The sequence below is a fragment of the Lagenorhynchus albirostris genome, chromosome 1 (genome assembly GCF_949774975.1).
Source record: "Lagenorhynchus albirostris chromosome 1, mLagAlb1.1, whole genome shotgun sequence".
NCBI classification, from domain to species: domain Eukaryota; kingdom Metazoa; phylum Chordata; class Mammalia; order Artiodactyla; family Delphinidae; genus Lagenorhynchus; species Lagenorhynchus albirostris.
This window is the reverse complement of record NC_083095.1, coordinates 88,979,128-89,001,709: the sequence shown is the minus strand read 5'-3', so window position 1 is coordinate 89,001,709 and position 22,582 is coordinate 88,979,128.

Below are 22,582 nucleotides of genomic sequence, written 5' to 3'. Positions count from 1 at the left end.
GCTGAAGTGGTCCTGTGAATAGAAATATAATGTGGAAACCACAATTATCCCTCATTTTGAAGTTATGTCCTGGTTCCCTGGGAGACTGGCCCTGTTTTGGCTAAAACACACTGCAGTATTTGGTGTGAATGTAGAAAACTCTGTACTGCTATTTAAAGTTTAAACATTTGAAATTTACTAGAAAATACTTTTCAATACAAGTATGTCAGTAACATGCCAGAAAATCAGAGATGACATCAAACATTGCTAGAGAGGCCAAGATTTACCCAGACCAAATTCAACTAAAGCAGTGATGCTAATCACTTTGTCCACATGGTATTAAGAGGCACCGTGGGAAGATAATATTAGGAGCCACTAGGTCCTGGGAGCTGTGGATGTCCTGGATGTAGTGGAAAACAGTAGGATTTGTGAATTCTAGGTTTCCACATAAAACCACCAAAGAAATGGTCAGAACCAAAAAAATGAACTCAGTAAAACTGCAGGATCATTTGTGATTCTATACACTAATGATGAACTATCAGAAAGAGGAATTAAGAAAACAATTCCATTTATAATTTCATCCCCCCAAAAACTAGGAAAAAATTTAACCAAGAACTTGAAAGACCTGCACACTGAAAATTAAGACATTTTTGAAAGAAACTGAACAGACACAAATCAATAGAAAGATATCCCGTGCACATGGGTGAAAATATTGTGCAAATGTCCATGCTACCCAGAGCAATGTACACATACATGCAACCACTACCAAAATTTCCATGACATTTCATAGAAACAAAACAAACAATCTTAACATTTGTGTGGAGCCACAAAGGACCCAGAAGAGCCAAAGTGACCCTGAGGAAGGAGAACGGGCTGGAGGCATCTCGCTCCGACTTCATACTTCATTACGAAGCTACAGTCCCAAAGAAGTGTGGAATTGGCACAAAAACAGGCACACAGACCATAGGAACAGAACAGAGAGCCCAGGGATAAACCTACAGGCATGTGGTCAGTTAATTCACAAGAAGGGAGCCAAGAACATACACCAGGGAAAGGACAGTTCCCTCAATAAACGGTGCTGGGAAAACCAGACGCCACACGCCAAAGAACAACACTGCATTATGTCTACACCACACACAAAAGTGGCCAAAAACCCAGTTTTCCACATCAAGCCCTTCCCCTCCGGGGTCCTCTGAAGACAGACACCCTCAGCGGTCAGCCACACACAGGAACCTTCTCCCCACTTTTCCTCACCTTTTCCCTCAGCGCCATCACCTCCTGGCAGGTCCTGAGGAGACCAGGCTTCCATTACTGTGGACTCGACCCCAGCTTGTCCCAGAGCCCGGTCGTCAGCATGGACTCAGCCACGCGTGTTCCAGAAGCCAAAGCCCCAGCGAGTCCTGATTAGACGGGGCTCCCGTCAGCTCCGCACAGAGCCAAGTCCGCAGGCTGAATGCCCGTTCGGCAGAGGGTCAGGGAGGCGGGCTCACGTTCCCTGCCAGCCAATGGGAACGTGCAGACCAAGCCGCTTCCCAGTTCAGTGGATGTCCCTCCCCCTGAGGACACTTCCGCAGCATCCACTAAACTGTGGAAGTTCAAACTGAAATACAGTCAAGTATCCCATGACTTCTCCAAAATAGTTAAGAAACAATTAACTGGAAACTGTATGAAATGAAATGACTGTAGACACAAACTTTAAAACTTATGCCAGGGCTTCCCTGGTGGCGCAGTGGCTGAGAGTCCGCCTGCCGATGCAGGGGATACGGGTTCGTGCCGTGATCCGGGAAGATCCCACGTGCCGCGGAGCGGCTGGGCCCGTGAGCCATGGCCGCTGAGCCTGCGCGTCTGGAGCCTGTGCTCTGCAATGGGAGAGGCCACAACAGTGAGAGGCCTGCGTACCGAAAAAAAAAAAAAAAAACTTACGCCAAACTCACTCCAGTTTATTAACAGACATTTAAAATGGGAAACTGTAAAAATTACAGAGATAAACCTAGAAAATCTACATGACCTTGGGTTTGGTCTGGAGATCATGAGCTTTGAGTTTTAACACACAACACAAAAAGTCAATCCACATAAGAAAAAAGTAATCTTATGGACTTTATGAAATTAAAAATTTCTACTCTGAAAGAACTTATTCAGAAAATCAAAAGACAAGCCACAAACTGGGAGAAAAATATTTGCAAAACTTGTATCTGATAAAGGATTTGGACTCAAAATAGACAAAGACGTCTAAAACAACCCCATAAAAAATGGGTTAGGATCTGAACAGACAGCCAGCCAAAAAAGATATACAGATAGTAAAAGTCATACAAAAACATGGTCAACATCATACACCGTTAGGAAATTAAAAATTAAAATCATGAGATATCACAGCACACCTATTAGGACTGAGGCAGGAGATAGATGGGCTCCAGGTTAGACATTTAAAACTGGCCTCCTGTTCACAGTTCCTGGGGTGAGAAGAAGATGGGCTCCAGGCTGGACATTCATTACCAGCCCCCTGTTTACATTTCCCGAAGCAAGAGACAAGCGGGCTCCAGGACTACATGTTTATGACTGGACTTCTGTCTATATTTCGAGATCTGCACCTCGATATAAAAACCAGCAACAGAAACAGGATAAATAACTGGACATTGGACATTTTTATGCTAAGGACAGAGTGGGACTAAACCCTGTTAAAAGATCAAGAGGTCATACATTTCCCATCCTTGGGGCCAGGGAGGCATTGCACATGTGCAGAAAGGCACCTTGGAGGTCAAAAAGGAAGGAGCACCACCCCATAATAGGTGATGATAAGGCCGTCCCATAGGTCTCTGGGCTGTAATCCATCTTGGAAAAAAGTTGCACATGCATGTTGGGCAGGGTCCTAGGGCAGGGCAGGTGTGGAAAAAGAACCCAGATAATTTGGCCAGAGGTAAACAGAGACCCGGGAGAACTGCCGTATATAAGTGACTTAACCACCTCTTTACTGTGCTCCTCCTCATTGGGGGGATGCCCACACCCTTTCTCTCCGGGTGTGCGTCTCTGCCTTGCTTTTTTTTTTTTTTTTTTTCTTTGCGGTATGAGGGCCTCTCACTGTTGTGGCCTCTCCCGTTGCGGAGCACAGGCTCCAGACGCGCAGGCTCAGCGGCCATGGCTCACGGGCCCAGCCGCTCCGTGGCATGTGGGATCTTCCCGGAACGGGGCACGAACCCGTGTACCCTGCATCGGCAGGCGGACTCTCAACCACTGCGCCACCAGGGAAGCCCCTCTGCCTTGTTTTTGTCTTAACTAAACAAACTGTTTCTCTGTGTGCTCTCCCACCTGTTGTTGTGCTATGTCTCTAATAATAAACTTTGTACCTGTTTTTACAGTTTTGTCTCTGTATGAAAAGCATTTTTCACTGGGGGCAACAGCCAGGGGGTGTGGTGGCTAGCATTCCTAGTTTTCATCCAGGCTACCCAGGTTCAATTCCTGGGCAGGGAATTAAGATCTCACTTCACACCACCAATCACTGCTGCCTCTCCAAAATCAGGACAGCCAAACTGAAAATAATGACAAGACCAGTTGCTAGAGGGTGAGGAACAACAGGAACTCTCCCTGCTTACTAGTGGGATGCATGTACAGCCACTTCATAAGACAGTTTGTCACTTCTTTCCAAAGCTAAACAAGTCTCACCTTGGGATCCAACAATCGTGCTTCCAGTATTTAGGCAACTGCTTTGAAAATCTATGTCCAAATGTAAACAAAGATGCAATTATGCACAGCAGCTCTACTCATAATGACTAAAAACTTGAGGAAATCAGAATGTCCTTCAATAGATGAATGCATAAGCAAACTGGGGTACATCCATGTCAAGGTGAGTAGACTATGCCACCCCAAAATATGCCTCTCTGGCATAAGGATTATTTCAATCTGCTTTAAAAAAAAAAAAGGAAAGAAAGAAAAGAAAAAGGAAACTCAGAAAACTAAGTAGAGATTGCCCTTTTCTGAAGGACATTTACAATAGAGAAGTCTCCATTTATAAGGCTATGTCCCTCTTTGCACCAGAAATAGAAGGATAATGAAATCTCAAGTAACTGTTATCAGTGAAGAAGTCCTGACTTAAATGTGCTAACAATCATACCCTTGTTTACTGTGCTATGCGTGATCCATAACTGGCTTCCCCCTTCCCAACATCATTCTGTTTTTAGCTGAAGATGGTATTTAAGGTGATGGCTTTGGTCATTTCAGGGAGTGACTCAGTTTTCCTTGGTATCTCCCTTGTATACAGGGAGTATACATGTTATTAAACTTCTGTTTTTCTCCTGGTAACCTGTCTTTTATTATTGGGGGCAGGGGGGTCTCAACCAAGAACCTAGAAAAGTAGAGGGAAAATTGTTTTTCCTCCCATACACGTGCAATGGAATACTACTCAGCAGTAGAAAGGAATGCACCATCAACCTATGGAAAGACATGGATAAATCTTCAGTATATACTGCTAAGTGAAAGAATCCAGTCTGAGGAGACTGCACACAGTATGATCCCACTGATGACATTCTATGAAAGACAAAGGTACATAGATGATAAGCAGATCATGGGGTGGGGCGTTTGAAGTATTCCATGGGATACTCTAGGATGGATACCCGTTACTATGCATTTGTCTAAGCCCATAGATGTGTGTAGCCCAAGGGGTCAATCATATAATCTATGCAAATTTAGTTATTTAGAATGTAGGAGTGTTGCAGGATGGAATACATAAAGTGAAAGAATCTAACTGTATTAGAAATATATGGGAAAAAACTCACTGTAGGGGATGGGGTAAAAGGTGCTGACCTAAGTTACGTTTGGAAATGAATGGAATCTGTAGACTAAAGGCAAAATGGACCATACATAAACAGTGGGCTTTACTTTATGAAGTTCTTTCCAGGGTGTAGTAGCTAACAATTCTGAAACCTCTGCACATGTAACCTAGAAAGGAGCAATGCATAGATAAATGGCAGATGCTGGGAGCCAGGCTCCTTGCTGTGAGAGTGGGAAGTTACAAGTAATCAAGGGGAGAGCCTCTGTCCTCGTAATCCTGGATCTGGGCTTCCTGGGAGGATGCTGACTGGCCGGGGGAACTTCACACCCCATATTTCCACCCATACCTGCTGGAAACACTCAGTCCTTCATAATCAGTCAATTGCAGATTTTAAGACATTAAATGTCTTAAGACATTAAATGTCTAGGCAGATAAAGGAGCATAAGGGTTTTGCTTACCCCTAAGCTGTCCCAGAATCCAGGCCCTGGGGATGGAGCCAGGTTGGGGATCCCTGGGCCTCTGACCAGCAAGTGAGAGGAAGGAGGAGGACCAGTCCTGAGGGCAGAGGTTCCCTGAAGTCTGTGAGCCACGGTGACCCGATGCGATTCATTCCCAGTGCGGACATGGGCGGGGCGTGCTGTGGTTCTGTGTTCCCCCTGGGCCCTTTGATGAAGCCATGGCAGCACTGGCCCAAGAAGTCTCCTGGCGGTGTCTCAAACTCTGACACAGTGGTTTTACAAAGGAACAAGAGAATGAAGCTGAGCCCCTGACAGCCACTCCTTTCTGGCTCTGAGTTGCTTCCAACAGGACCGCAGTCACCTGCACGTAGTCTGCTGTGACTTACCTGCCCCCATTGGCCTTTCCTCTCCCTCCCTGCAATGATTCCAGTGACATTTCCAGCCTGGACCTCTCTCCCAGGCCAGATGCCTCTGTCCATCCACTGCATTCCCATCTCGCCTTGGGGGCTAACAGGCCCCTCAGAGGACTGTGATTCTGCAGCTCTCCACACCCAGGAGCAGCCCCACCTTCCCAGGTTGCTGAGCCCAGGCACCAGGTGTAAGCAAGCAGGACCCTATGGGGCCTTCCCAGGACAGACCCCTCCCCCATATCCTCTACTGTAGCTCCTGTCTGAAGTACCTGGATAATAGTATCTAATGCACACTTCCTGAGTTCTTTTACAGATGCTAAAACCACCACCAAGTGGAAGAAATTAACTACTTGATGATCATGAACAGGTAGCCCCAGAGCTTCTGGTGCCTAAGAATTTACAATGTTAACTGCCTGTTACCTCACCATCAACCAGAGAATTGTGCACCAGCTGATCACATACCCTGTGACCACCCCCTCCTTAAACTGGTCTTTAAAATACTTTGCTGAAATCCCTCAGGGAGTTCGGGCTTTTAGAGCACAAGCCACCTGTCCTCCTTGTATTGGCACGTTTACACTTAAAGCTCTACTTTCATTCACCAAACCGGTGTCAGTAGATTGGCTTTACTGCACGCAGGCAAGTGGACCCAAGTTTAGTTCGGTAACACTGGGGCCTCCCAGGCTCTCACTCTCCTTGTGCCCCAGTGACTGTCAGCTCCTCCTCCAGAGTCTGTGGCCAGTCCCCACACTATTTCACCTCTACACCCACAGCCCTGGCCCAAGCCCGATCCCTCCATTAGGTCCTGACAACACTCCCTGTCCCCAAGTGCATCTCACATCCCACCCCAAAGAGTGGTCTTTCTGAAGCATAAACGAGACTTTGACTCTCTCCCACCTGCACACCCCCGCAAAGTTTTCCCCACTTTTGCTGGGGTGCCTGGTGGGAGAGGCGTCCATCATGGCCCTGAGAGTCCCCAGCATCCCCACTAGGCTGCTGGATCCTGGGTTCCCTGACAATGAACATCTCAGCAGGCCAGACAACATGGCAAAAAACCCCAGAACTGCTCACCTCGGGATGGGACTAGCAACACAGTCACTGCCTGATCAAAGAGAGCAGAGAAGGGTTCCCCAGCTGGGACACAAACACTGCACACACTCTCCCTGAGCCATCGCATGATCCCCGTGGGACTTGAGGGAAGGAGGGACCGAGGCACATATTGGTTCCTAAGCAGGATGGTGTGGGCTCAGCCATGTCCCCCACAAATTCACATGTTGAATCCCTAACCCCCAGGACCCCAGGATGTGGCTGTATTTGGAGACGGGGTTTTCAAAGAGGCGATCAAGGTAAAAATGTGGTCACTAGGGTGGATCCTGATCCAATAGAACTGATGTCCTACAAGAGGAGATTGGGACACAGATAGGCACAGAGGGAGACCATGTGAGGACAGGGGGAGAAGATGGCTGTCGACGTGCCAAGGAGAGAAGCCTCAGAAGAAACACCTTGATCTCAGACAGCATCCAGGACTGGGAGATGTCTGTCGTTTAAGCTGCCCTGTCTGTGGTATTTGTTACAGCAGTCCCGAGCAGACTCACACACAGGGTAACTCAGGGCTCAGACTGGAAAGAGCCCACTCTCCATTCCCCTGTACACGAGTTACAGGAGCCTCAGAAACTGAGGAGGGGGTCCCTGAGGGGAGGCACAAGATAGAAGATGTTAGGCATTAACATGATTGCATTCATGTTAAACGTGCCTGAACTACATTCACACGAGATGTTTTTGTCCTGAATGTACATCGGCACCTTTAGTCTGAACTGCCGATCTTTTGCTTCACCACCTCCACTGACAGCATTAGCTTCACCTGCTGCGGACCGTCTCCTATAGGATTTCCAGAACCACAAAACATCAAAGCTTCACAGGACCCAGAGTCTGTACGCTAGCGTCTGGGCGACCCTCACAGGAGTGCCGCTCAGCTGCCCATCAGGACCCATTTCCCTCTTTCCTGTTCACAGCTACCCTGCACCCCCCAGCCTTCCCACTCCTTGCAGCTGGGACCCAGTGTCTCGTGTTACCAAGGGGAAGGGGTGGAGGTGGTGAGGCGCTTGGCCAGCCTGCATCCTAGGATGGAGGGCATGATGTCCTCGTCATCACCCCACGCTGCTGGTTAGAGCCCTCACCTGGAAGCAGGGAGGAGAAACAAGGGGGACAGGGCCTGGGCTCTGACACCCACCTGCTCTGGACTCTAACAAGAAGCGGACAGAGTCATCTTCAGCTTTGGCCCATTTTTTGGAGCCACTTTGTTCCCGCAACAAACCTTGGCTCTAAAAGCCAAGGTGCTTTACAAACCCCTCCCCAGCTGTCACAGAAAGTCAGGCTTAATCTCATCACACTTTTCGCAAACCCCAGCTCACATTGAGACCACCACTCAGGTGATGGTGCTTCAGAGCATCCCATTTAAAAGATCCCTGAAGTTCAGCTCTCCCAGCCCTGCCTTCAGTTTAAGAGGGAAGTTTCTTTGACAAACTTGAAAAACCAGTTCAGTTTCCTTGAAAACCAAGCTTCACAATCTCTCAAACTCTTCTCCTTCAAACATTCCTATTCTAGGCTTGCTACGCCTAAACTGACAGTGCTGTCATCACGTACCAGAAAGTGATTCCTCCAAGCCTATAGTTATCGGTTACATCATGCTATTGATTGTGAAATCCCAGAAGGGCCAGCTTTGCAAGGTAACCACTTCAGGACTTGGCACTGGGTCGCTTTCCACGGACAGAGTGGAGTGGCTGTTTCCACGGGCCCCATGGTGGAAGAGCTCACTTTCTGATGAAGCCAGGCTTTGATCCTTTCCAGGTGACTCTAGGGTCCTCATCATCACCAGACCCCCACCCACATGGCTGTTGTCTGTACCAACCTATATGAGACCTTGGTAAACTCCTAAAATGAGGGTTATTTTATACAGAGGTAGTGAGTTGAATGGTGGCCCCAAAAGATGTGTCTCCCCAGAACACGTGAGCAGGACCATATCTGGGAAAAGGGTCTCCTTACATGTAGTTAAGGGTCTCACGGGAGGTCATCTTGGGTTAGAGTGGCCCCCAATCCAATGACAGTGTCTTTGTAAAAGACAAAAGAGGAGAGACCCAGACACAGGAGATGCCACATGAAGACAGAGGCAGAGATGGGAGGGATACTGCCGCAAGCCTGGGGATGCCTGGAGCCCCCAGAAGCTGGAAAAGGCAGGGAGAACCCTATCCTGGAGCCTCTGGAGGGACTTCAGTCCTACAACACCTTGATCTCATATGTCTAAACTCCAGGACTGGGGGAGGATGAATTCCTATTGTTTTAAACCACCCAGCTTGTGGTCATTTGTTAGAGAAGCCACAAAACAGTCACACAGACCCTGCTCTGTAGGATCCTGGAAATGTGGGTCTCACTAAAGGCAGACAGAGGCTGGATTATGGAACCCTTAGAGTCAGAATTGGGTGCCCAGAAATCCTAAAACAGTGGCTGGACACCAGAATGTTGATGGGTCAAGTCGGAAGCCCTAAGGGTGCTGTGTGCACACGGCCTCCCCAGGCTCTTACACCTGTACATGTGGGGGGTAAGAATTTCAATCCTGATTCAGGACTTTTAACATTACCATTCACATTGCTAATTAAGAACCCACCAGTGGAGATTGGTTCAAAATGGTGGAGTAGAAGGATGTGCGCTCACTCCCTCTTGCAAGCACACTGGAATAACAACTAACTGCTGAACAATCATCGACAAGAAGACACTGGAACTCACCAAAAAAGATGCTCCACGTCCAAAGACAAAGGAGAAGCCACAATGAGATGGTAGGAGGGGCGCAATCACAATCAAATCAAATCCCATAACTGCTGGGTGGTTGACTCACAAACTGGAGAACACTTATACCACAGAAGTCCACCCACTGGAGTGAAGGTTCTGAGCTCCATGTCAGGCTTCCCAACCTGGGGGTCTGGCAACGGGAGGAGGAATTCGTAGAGAATCAGACTTTGAAGCCTAGTGTGATTTGATTCCAGGATTTTGACAGGACTGGGGGAAAAAAGACTCCACTCTTGGAGGGCACACACAAAGTAGTATGCAATCAGGATGCAGGAGAAGGGGCAGTGACCCCATAAGAGACTGAACGAGACCAACCTGCTAGTGTTAGAGGGTCTCCTGCAGAGGCAGGGGTGGCTGTGGAGAACCATGGGAACAAGGACACTGGCAGCAGAAGTTCTGGAAACAGTCCTTGGCGTGAGCCTTCCCAGAATTGGTCATTAGCCCCACCAAAGAGCCAGGTAGGCTCCAGTGCTGGGTTGCCTCAGGCCAAGCAACCAACATGGAGGGAAACCAGCCCCACACATCATCAGACAAGCAGATTAAAGTTTTACTGAACTCTGCCCACTGGAGCAACACCCAGCTCTACCCACCACCAGTCCCGCCCATCAGGAAGCTTGCACAATCCTCTTAGATAGCCTCATCCACCACAGGGCAGACAGCAGAAGCAAGAAGAACTACAGTTATGGAGCCTGTGGAAGGGAAACCACATTCACAGAAAGACAGACAACATGAAGAGGCAGAGGACTTTGTACCAGATGAAGGAACAAGATAAAACCCCAGAAAAACAACTAAATGAGATGGAGACAGGCAACCTTCCAGAAAGAGAATTCAGAATAATGATAGTGAAGATGATCCAGGACCTTGGAAAAAGAATGAGGGCAAAGATGGAGAAGATGCAAGAAATGTTTAGCAAAGACCTAGAAGAATTAAAGAACAAACATCTAGAAGAATTAAAGAATAAACAGAGATGAACAATACAATAACTGAAATGAAAAATACACTAGAAAGAATCAATAGCAGAATAACTGAAGCAGAAGAATGGATAAGTGACCTGGAAGACAGAAAGGTGGAATTCACTGCCACAGAACAGAATAAAGAAAAAAAAATGAAAAGAAATGAAGATAGCCTAAGAGACCTCTGGGACAATATTAAACACAACAACATTCACATTAAAGGGGTCCCAGAAGAAGAAGAGAGAGAGAAAGGACCCGAGAAAATATTTGAAGAGATTATAGTCGAACACTTCACTAACATGGGAAAGGAAGTAGCCACCCAAGTCCAGGAAGTGAAGAGAGTCCCAGGCAGGATAAACCCAAGGAGAAACATGCCGAGACACATAGTAATCAAACTGACAAAAATTAAGGACAAAGAAAAATTATTGAAAGCAACAAGGGAAAAATGACAAATAACATACAAGGGAACAGCTGATCTCTCAGCAAAAACTCTACAAGCCAGAAGACAGTGGCACAATATATTTCAAGTGATGAAAGGGAAGAACTACCGGCAAAGATCTCATTCAGATTCGACAGAGAAATCAAAAGCTTTGCAGACAAGCAAAAGCTAAGACAATTCAGCACCACCAAACCAGCTCTACAACAAATGCTAAAGGAACTACTCTAAGTGGGAAACACAAGAGAAGAAAAGGACCTACAAAAACAAACTCATAACAATTAAGAAAATGGTAATAGGAACATACATATCGGTAATTACCTTAAATGTGAATGGACTAAATGCTCCAACCAAAAGACACAGGCTCACTGTATGGATACAAAAAAAAGAGCCATATATATGCTGTCTACAAGAGACCCAAATCAGACCAAAGAACACATACAGACTGAAAGTGAGGGAATGGAAAAAAATATTCCATGCAAATGAAAATTAAAAGAAAGCTGGAGTATCAATACTCATATAAGATAAAATAGACTTTAAAATAAAAAGTGTTACAAGACACAAGGAAGGACACTACATAATGATCAAGGGATCAATCCAAGAAGATATAAGAATTATAAATATATGTGCACCCAACATAGGAGCACCTCAATACATAAGGCAACTGCTAACAGCTATAAAAGAGGAAATCGACAGTAACACAATAATAGTGTGGGACTTTAACAACTCACTTACACCAATGGAGATCATCCAGACAGAAAATTAATAAGGAAAAACAAGCTTTAAATGACAAAATAGACCAGATAGATTTCATTGATATCTATAGGACATTCCACCCAAAAACAGCACATTACACTTTCTTCTCAAGTGCACATGGAACATTCTCCAGGATAGATCACATCTTGAGTCACAAATCAAGCCTCAGTAAACTTAAGAAAACTGAAATCATATCAAACATATTTTCCAACCACAACGCTATGAGAATAGATATCAATTACAGGGGAAAAAACGTAAGAAACACAAACACATGGAGGCTAAACAATATGTTACTAAATAACCAAGAGGTCACTGAAGAAATCTAAGAGGAAATCAAAAAATACCTAGAGACAAATGACAATGAAAACACGACGATCCCAAACCTATGGGATGCAGCAAAAGGAGTTCTAAGAGGGAAGTTTATAACAATACAAGCTTACCTGAAGAAACAAGAAAAAATCTCAAATAAACAATCTGACCTTACACCTAAAGGAACTAGAGAAAGAAGAACAAACAAAACCCAAAGTTAGTAGAAGGAAATAAATCATAAAGATCAGAGCAGAAATAAATGAAATAGAAACAAAGAAAACAATAGGAAAGAGCAATAAAACTAAAAGCTGGTTCTTTGAGAAGATAAACAAAAATGATAAACCTTTAGCCAGACTCATCAAGAAAAAGAGGGAGAGGACTCAAATCAATAAAATTAGAAATGAAATAGGAGAAGTTACAAGGAACACCACAGAAATACAAAACATCCTAAGAGACTACTACAAGCAACTCTATGCCATTAAAATGGACAAACTGTAAGAAATGGACAAATTCTTAGAAAGGTACAACCTTCCAAGACTGAACCAGGAATAGAAAATATGAACAGACCAATCACAAGTAATGAAATTGAAACAGTGATTAAAAATCTTACTACAAACAAAAGTCCAGGACCAGATGGCTTCACAGGCGAATTCTATCAAACAATTAGAGGAGAGCTAACACCCATCCTTCTCAAACTCTTCCAAAAAATTGCAGGGGAAGGAACACGCCCAAACTTATTCTATGAGGCCCCCATCACCCTGATACCAAAACCAGACAAAGATATGACAAAAAAAGAAAATTACAGACCAATATCACTGGTGAATATAGATGTAAAAATCCTCAACAAAATACTAGCAAAGAGAATCCAACAACACATTAAAAGGATCATACACCATTATCAAGTGGGGTTTATCCCAGACATGCAAGTATTCTTCAAACTACACGAATCAATCAATGTGATACACCATATTAACAAGTTGTAAATAGAAGCCATATGATCATCTCAATAAATGCAGGAAAAGCTTTTGACAAAATTCAACACCCATTTATAGTAAAAACTCTCCAGAAAGTGGGCACAGAGGGAACCTACCTCAACATAATACAGGCCATATATGACAAACCCCCAGCAAGCATCATTCTCAATGGTGAAAAACTGAAAGAATTTTATCTAAGATCAGAAATAAGACAAGGATGTCCACTCTTGCCACAATTATTCAACATAGTTTTGGAAGTCCTAGCCACAGAAACCAGAGAAGAAATAGAAATAAAAGGAATACAAATTGGAAAAGAAGAAGTAAAACTGTCACTGTTTGCAGATGACATGATATCATACATAGAGAATCCTAAAGATGCCAGCAGAAAACTACTAGAGCTAATCAATGAATTTGGTAATGTTGCAGGATACAAAATTAATGCACAGAAAGCTCTTGCATTCCTATACACTAACAATGAAAGATCAGAAAGAGAAATGGGGCATCCCTGGTGGCACAGTGGTTGAGAGTCCGCCTGCCGATGCAGGGGACACGGGTTCATGCCCCGATCCAGGAAGATCCCACATGCCACGGAGCGGCTAGGCCCGTGAGCCATGGCCGCTGAGCCTGCACGTCCGGAGCCTGTGCTCTGCAACGGGAGAGGCCACAACAGTGAGAGGCCCACGTACCAAAAAAAAAAAAAAAAAAGAGAAATGAAGGAAACAGTCCCATTCACAATTGCAACAAAGAGTAAAATACCTAGGAATAAACCTACCTAAGGAGGTAAAAGACCCGTACTCAGAAAACTATAAGACACTGATGAAAGAAATCAAAGATGATATAAACAGATGGAGAGATATACCATGTTCTTGGATTAGAAGAATCAATATGGTGAAAATGACCATACTACCCAAAGCAATCTACAGATTCAATGCAATCCCTATCTAATTACCAGTGGCATTTTTTTACAGAACTAGAACAAAAAATCTTAAAATTTGTATGGAGACACAAAAGACCCTGAATCACCAAAGCAGTCTTGAGGGAAAAAAAACGGAGTTGGAGGAATCAGACTCCCAGGCTTGAGACTATCCTACAAATCTACAGTAATCAAGACAATATGGTACTGGCACAAAAACAGAAATATTGATCAATGGAAGAGGATAGAAAGCCCAGAGATAAACCCACCTATCTATGGTCAACTAATCTATGACAAAGGAGGCAAGGATATACAACAGAGAAAAGACAGTCTCTTCAATAAGTGGTGCTGGGAAAACTGGACAGCTACATGTAAAATAATGAAATTAGAACACTCCCTAACACCATACACAAAAATAAACACAAAATGGATTAGAGACCTAAATGTAAGACCAGACACTATAAAACTCTAAGAGGAAAACATAGGCAGAACACTCAATGACATAAATCACAGCAAGATCTTTTTGACCCACCTCCTAGAGAAATGGAAATAAAAATAAAAATAAACAAATGAGACTTAATGAAACTTAAAAGCTTTTCAACAGCAAAGGAAAACATAAAGAAGACGAAAAGACAACACTCAGAATGGGAGAAAACATTTTCAAATGAAGAAACTGACAAAGGATTGATCCCTAAGATTTACAAGCAGCTCATGTAGCTCAAAATCAAAAAAACAAACAACCCAATCCAAAAATGGGCAGAAGACCAACACAGACATTTCTCCAAAGAAGACATACAGATTGCCAACAAACACATGAAAGGATGCTGAACATCACTAATCATTAGAGAAATGCAAATCAGGACTACAGTGAGGTATCACCTCACATCAGTCAGAATGGCCATCACCAAAAAATCTACAAAGAATAATTGCTGGAGAGGCATTAATTGGAGAAAAGGGAACGCTCTTGAACGGTTGGTGGGAATGTAAATTGATATAGCCACTACGGAGAACAGTATGGAGGTTCCTTAAAAAACTAAAAATAGAACTACCATACCACCCAGCGAACCCACTACTGGGCATATACCCAGAGAAAACCATAATTCAAAATGACAGATGCACCCCAATGTTCATTGCAGCATTATTTACAACAGCCAGGTCATGGAAGCAACCTAATGCCCATTGACAGATGAATGGATAGAGAAGATTGGTACATATATACAATGGAATATTACTCAGCCATAAAAAGGAATGAAATTGGGTTATTTTTAGAGACATGGATGGATCTAGAGACTGTCATACAGAGTGAAGTAAGTCAGAAGGAGAAAAACAAATATCATATATTAACGCATATATGTGGAACCTAGAGAAATAGTACAGATGAACCAGCTTGCAAGGCAGAAATAGAGACACATATGTAGAGAACAAACGTATGGACACCAAGGGGGGGAAGTGGGGGGGGGGTGGGATGAATTGGGAGACTGGGATTGACATATATACACTAATATGTATAAAATAGATAACTAATAAGAACCTGCTCTATAAAAACATAAAGTAAAATTCAAAAATTAACTAAATAAAATTTTAAAAAATAAAACAGAATAGACAAGCTCTTCCCTTTCCATACACTTATTTATATGAATGAGTGATTTCCATGCTTATATCTATAAATACAAAAAAGAGGAATAAAATCTACCTTGAACCAAAAAAAAAGAAAAGAAAAACCAGAACCCACCAGTTATACAGATGAAAACACTATCAGGACAATTGATCCAGTGGTAAACAATTTTGAAATTGGTCAGAGGTGGGGAATCATCTCTCATTCAGCCACCAGCACCCCCTCCCTGCAAGGAGCGTCCTCATTGCAAAGCTGGTGGACGGTGCCGAGGCGTCTCTGAGTAAACGTGAGCTGAACCCCAGGCCAGCTGCTGCTGAACTTTTTCCACCCTCCCCAGGGAAAACACCTGAGTCTGTGCAAAGAGTTTAAAGCCTAGAGGAAGGGGCGTGGAGTCACACCAGCGATAGCACGCAGGGTCGATTTGGTGCCTGCAGGCCAGCCAGGATGGTCGTGGCCCCGGGCGCTCTTCTGGAAGCTTTCCGATTCCGTACCTGAGTTACCGCTCCTGTCCTGGTCTCCACTGCTTTTTTTCCTGCGTCCTCACCTCTGCCCGGGGAGAAATTCCAACAGCAGGTATTGGTGACACATCGTCTTCCTTAGCAGGGAGCAGCCTGGGAACTCCTGCAGAAAGTCCAGCAGAGCCCCACTCACACCGGGCCACCCACAAAGCCGTGGGCCCTGCTCCCTCCCACCAGCCCAGTGCCGAGACTGCTGACGGGGCAGAGAATATGGCGTCAGGCACAGCTGCAGGGGCTCTTGCTGCCTGGAGGGGTACACCTGGGGAGGGCTGGCCGGCCGAGTCAGGCTGCGCAGGTCAGCCAATCCCTGCCCATCAGGGGCGCAGAGTTGCAGAAAATGGGCCCTGCTGCACTGGCCAGGTCCAAGGAAGAGGTGTGGCGTCCTGAGGGTCAGGATAGACAAGGGGCTGCAGCCCTGGCTTGTTTTCTAATCATTTTATCTGGTCCGTGAGTGGGAGACAACTTCAAGAAGACTCTGTCCTAATGAGAGGAACCCAGGAGTCAGGGAGGGGAGGGGTGGTGGGTGGAGACAGAGGCCTGGTGCCCCGGCTGCAGTGCAAGCCTCTGGAAGACCCGGTGGAGGGAGGCCGCACAGAGTGAAGCCCAGGGTCACAGACCTGTCGGAGCTGCTGTTTGTTAGTTCAGGTCCTGCTCTGAGGTGCTCTGGGTCAGCTCTGACCAACAGGTGAGCTGGGGTGCTCTGTAACGAGGGCTACGTGCACGGTTCCTGTGTGCCCAGCCCTGCTGGGTGCCTGCCCAGGGGAGCTGTGTATCCTGGGCGGGGCCTGACCACGAGAGCCCCGTGGGCTGCTGGGTTGCCTACACAGGTGAGCTCTGTATCCTGGGCGGGGCCTGACCACGAGAGCCCCGTGGGCTGCTGGGTTGCCTACCCAGGTGAGCTCTGTATCCTGGGAGGGGCCTGACCACGAGAGCCCCATGGGATGCTGGGTTGCCTACACAGGTGAGCTCTGTATCCTGGGAGGGGCCTGACTACAAGAGCCCTGTGGGCTGGGAGCGGGGTGTGTGTATTGGCGTCCTCTCTGTGCAGAGTGCACAGAGTTGCTTAGCGACTTCTCTGTGGGCAGCGCTGGGATGAGATGAGAATCAGGAGATGCCGCGGGCCTCATGAACCCCTGTCCATCCAGAGTGATGAGGTCAGTAGATGGGTGCTGGCCACTGTGCTGCGTGAGGGAGGCCCCACGGGTACCTCTTGTTTTTTCCACCTGACAGCACGGAGGCCTCCCCCGGACAGAGCAGACAGCCTGCCTGGGACAGATGGGAGCTCCTGGTGACCCTGCAGGGGACATGAGAGGGACGGACCAGGCAGGAGGGTGTGGAAGCCCAGGCAGGGCCATGGGGCTCGAGCCAAGGGGGCCTTTCTGGGTCTGAGCTGGGAGTGGACGAACAGGTGGTGAGTGTGATCCAGGAAAGCTGTCCTGGTGACGTGAGGCTGAACCTGCTTCAGAGTGACAAGCTTCCAGATGACCCCAAAACAGGATAGTGAGACGGATCCTGTTAGAAGAAGGTAAGTGAATCCCCCCAAGAGGAGGCTCTGTGAGCTGGCCCTGGGAGGGGGGTGAAGGGAAGAGGTGTGGAACCTGCTGGGAGCGGGCAGTCCCCCTGGGCGGGCGGTGGGTGCAGACCCCACTCCGTGGCCGCACATCTGTGCTTCTGGCTGGATTACTTGCCTTCTCAGAGCCTCAGATTCCTGGTCTGTTTGTGGGGTGATGGTAGCATGGATTGGCTAGTAATTTCCTCAGAACAGCTTAGAAAGGGGTCTAGTGGAAATTCCACGGAACACCGTCAGTATGGGAATCGCAGGCCCTGTTTCCCTGTCTTCAGGGTCGGGAGAGCAAATCCAAGCTCACTTGCAGCAGAGCCTGGGGATGGGTTCGGTTTGATGGGTCCCCCTGTTTCCGGAATCTCAGAAGGAGCAGGCTCCAGTCGGCCGTGGCAGGTTCATCCCACCTGGAACCGTCCACACCTCAAGGCCCAGCAGGCCCCGAGCCCTGTGTCTGGGCCCCCAAGAGGCAGACGGGACAGGCCAGCGTCCTCCTGGGCCCTCTTCCTGCCCAGAACAGGTGGAGCTCCAGGCCGTTATTAGGAAGATGCAGGGATGGGGGTGTCCCATGTGGGAAGAGGACACGGAGGAGCTTGTGTATGTGGACGTCCACACCAGGAATGTGGGTCGGTGGGACGCAGGCACTGGGAGGGGCAGATGGTGGGCCTGAGTAAGCAGGGCGGGGCCGGGGGTCCTGAGGAGGGGCTGCGACAAGCTTTGCCTGTGCCGGGCCTCAGACGCCCCTGGGCTTCCCTGTCCTGTTCACTGGGGAGGAGCAGCTGAGCAGCGTTTGTGGAGGGACCACTCTCATCCCTAGGCCCTGGCAACATCAGACCTTCAGGCTCTGGGTCGGGGAGCCTGAGGGGCGCAGGTCCAGCTGTGCCCACCAGGGAGGCCTGGAGGGGCTGGGCGGGAAGCACTGTTGTGGTCATCACCTGTACAGAAGCTTCTGAGCCAGTGTCCAGTGGGAGCTCTCACTTGGCATGTGGGTTTCAAGGCCACAGCTCAGATCACCTTCCAGCCGCTTGGTTTGTTTTCTACACACAAAGTCCTAATATCTCCTATGTCCCCTGCCCGTGAAAGGGCACGTCTGATCTGGTACCAGGTGCTGCCTCTGGTCCCTCCTAACTGGACGCCCAGCAGCCAGTGTCACTGCGTCATGACTGTCAGGGTGTGTCTGCCGTGGGGGAACGAGAGCACACGGTCCAGGCCCACGAGGGGCCGTGCCGTCCACGGAGCCGGCGCTGTGGCTGTACGTGTTCCCTCCCCCCACCCCATGGGCAGAGAGCCCCGTCCCCTTACAGACTGTTACCAAGCTAAGTCCTATGGACCCTGCTCAGGCCCTAGCCTGGCGAGGCACTCTGCCTCAGCGGGGAAGGTTTCCTTTGTCCATTTGCGTTCAAGTAGGCAAATAACAAAACCAAAGCTAAGACCACCACAGCACAGGCTCCATTCAGTGGCCAAAGAATGGAGAGGTGGTAACTAAGATCACAGATCAACTTCTCGCCCTCCTGGAGAGAGTGGTTTAATTTTAAAGAGAGGAGGAGTGAGGCTAATGATGGGGATGAAGAGGCCTTCCGGGGAAGGGGCAGGGCTTTTTCCAAGGGAGTAGGGTACCACCTCCTTTGACCCGTTTTTGGTCCTTCATGTCCAGTCATGGCCACAGGTAGGTGTGTCACTTAATATGCTGATATAGTAAATTCAACCTGTGATGAGACGCAGGGTCTGTTGGAGGTCAGATTCGTTGCCATCTTGGTCCCAGCTGGTTCCATCTGTTTTTTTGTTTGTAGCTTCCTTTCTTATCTCTGGACCCTTTAATACATAGGTGAACTCCTGCTGAGGGTGGGGTGGAGGACAGCCCTGTTCAAGGTGGGTCCACGGGTTTTGAGCAAGGGCCTGGAGCAGCTCTGACAACAAGAGAAGGAGGCTGAGACGGGCAGTCAGTCTGACGCCCGCACTGGGGCCTGTGGTCGGCATGCGGAGGTGGTCAGTAGGGGTCATGTGTCACGGAAGGCTCTCGGTGTTTACACAGAAGATGTGAACGTGGGTCCAGATGCACAGCTGCCTGCAGACGCTGCTACAGAAACCCCTGATTCTTTCCTGAGAAAACTGTGGGGGGGCATTCAGGCAACAGGGCAAACTGCTTGCTCTGGATGTTCTTGTGGGGAAGTGGGGGCACAGCAACAGGGGCTCCGCCCACAGAACCCCAGAACCCCTCCCAGAACAGCTCCAGAACCGCTTCTGGAATGGCGAGGAGAAGGGGGTCTTCCACCTATTAGACGTGGAGGAAAGGGGTGGGGTCTGCAGGGCCGCCCTCACCTTCAGGTACTGGCTGGGAGGCTCACAGGACCCAGCACATGCTTGTGGCTTGTGTGCTCACAGCTGAGATGGGTCACAGCATGCAGTAGGGATGCACGGGAGGGAGGGTCCCTGTTCCAGTCAGCTCATGACCCTTCATGCCCCCTCCTTCCCTCGAGGGTCTCTAGGGTGTCTCTTCCCCCAGCGACGAAGGGCAGAACCATGACAGTTACCCCCACCCCCGTCCCCCCAGGGAAGCTCACTAGAGACTTGGCACCTGGCTGAGGGCTGGTCATTTGATGTTCTCTGCCCTCATCCTCCAAAATGCCAGTGCCCAGAAGGGGAGCTGGGGTTCAGCATGAACCACATGGTTTGTGCAACAGCACAGGTGCAGGGGGCTGGCCCTAAGGGGAGGCAGGAGGGTTTAGATCAGGGCAGGGAGCTGCTCACCAGCTGCATTAGTTTCCCAGAGCAGCTGTGACAAACGACCACAAACGGAGCCTCAGAACAACAGAAACCTGTCCTCTCTCAGTCCTGGAGACTAGACGTCTGAGGTCAAGGTGTCGCAGGGCTGCGCTCCCTCTGGAGGCTCCAGGGGAGGGTCCTGCCTGCCTCTTCCAGCTTCTGGGGCCTCCAGGCATCCCTGGACTTGTGACCACATCTCTCCCGTCTCTGCCTCCGTCTTCACATGGTGTCTCCTGTGTGTCTGTGTCTCTCCTCTGGTCTCTTAGAAGGACACTGTCACTGATTTAGGGCCAGAATGATCCCGGATGACCTCATCTCCAGATCCGTAACTAATTATGCCTGCAAAGACCCTACTGCCAAAAAAGGTTCCATTCTCAGATTCTGGGGACAAGACGTGGACATAACTTTTTGGGGGACCCCCCCATTCAACCCACTATAGCACCCAGTTCCCAGCCGACCTTCCTCAGGACAGCATCAGGCTGGTGATGTTCTGTCTATCTGCACGGAGTTGTCTTTTGTTTCTTGTGGTAACAGTGAGGTTGGGTCGAGGGCGTTGCTGGCCGACCTCCTGGTCATTCCAGGGACCATGCTGAAGTGTGCTTCCTGGGAGTGTGGGAGCACGGCCAGGGTCCCCTGTGAATACCGTGCACTGACTGCTCGGTGGTCAGACACCTGCATGGGCTGGACCGGTCCCTGGCACCTTCTACCACATCCACAGTCTGGTGGACTCTGTGCGGGCCTATGACCAGGAGGTGTGGACCGGTAAGATCGGTGGGAGCCCTCCTGCCTGCCACGTGGCCTCCAGCCCACCACAGACCCTCAAGTTCTGCCATGGACATCCCCATCTCAACCCCCAAGAGGCCTTCTGGGAGGGGTGAGAACTTGGTCATGAAGAAGACAGGGCAGGCCCTAACTGCAGCAGGTGAAAGCAAGTACTAGGGGTGCTTGGCTATTTGACCCCCAAAGACCCAGAATGTGGGCTCTGACTTGAGAGGTCCACCTCCACCTGGGCTCACCTGGGGGTTCGCTGCAGGGAGAGCACATCCTTGGGTGATTTTCCAACTCTCCCCACCCCCAGCTTCACCCCCTGGGCCCCCCTGGCCCCATTAATAGTCTTTAAATTGTGTCTCTCACCCAACAGTCCTGCGTGGGAGATTTTAATGTTGTGTGGGAGTCCAGTGACCAGTGCCCATGTGTCCTGTGTGTCTTGGAGGGGGAAGGAGCCTCGCTCTCACGTTCCTGCCCCAGTGCACCTGGGGTCGGGGGCAGCAGGCCGAAGCTTCGTTTTGGCAGAAGCTCCCTTAATGTGAACAAGTTTTCCCCCACTCGCGTTATCCCCACTGGAGGCTCAGGAGGCCACAGCATCGGGGCATCTCCAGCACCAGGACCCCACCCTAGGGAATTTCTCAAGAGCAGGGACCAGGCCTGGGGGCTGAGGGAAGGAGGGAGCCGGCTTCTTTGGGATCCATGGGGACCAGGATGCCTCCCACCCAGGAGGACCTTGGACTCAGCTTAACAACCACCCAGGGTCTCCTACCCCTCCCCTGGTAGGGGGGGCCTTTCAGATTCCAGGGCCCTAAGATCCTCCCCACCGACTTCTGACCCCAACTGCAGAGTCGGGGACCCAGAGACCCCCTCCCCGGCTTCTTTTTCCTTGGAGGCTCCCAGAATTCCCTGAAGCTGTTATACTCAGGGTATATTACGGTGAAGGATGCAAGTTAAAATCAGCGAAGACAGAGGGGACGAGCAGGGTCCAGCATCCTCAACTGTGGCAGCCCAGGGAAGCCCACCTGAGTCCTGAAGTGCAAGGTTTATTGGGGTCTGTCACATCAACGTGGGGACCACCATGTGCCTGACCTTGGCCTCCAGTCCCTGGGGGGACTCAGGAAGCCCCACCGTGCATAACGCCGTCAGCACACAGCAGCCTGGAGTGAGGTCCACGGAACACGGACATTCCCATCAGACTCAAGGTGACCTCTGGGGCCAGGAGCAGAGGCCCGGCCTATCTGTGGCCAGGTGAACCCACACCACACAGGCCCGGGTGCAGTGCCCATTCCGTGTGGTCAGCACGGGTGCACGCGGGTCAGCCAGTGTCTGTGCGTTTCAGCCTGTGACCACTGACCACGCTGTCCTTCTCTGCTCACAAGAGCGAGGCCAATGGAGGGACAACGGGGGTGGGAACAAAGCCGGGTCATAGTCAGGCTGGGTGAGAAACGGTCCACGGAGCAAGAACACTGCTGCCCTTGCCTGGCAAGCTGTGAGCTGACGTGCACCCACATCAAGAGATAGAGCTGCCTTTCCTGCATCCTGGGACAGGGTCATGTCTGTGTATACAGCA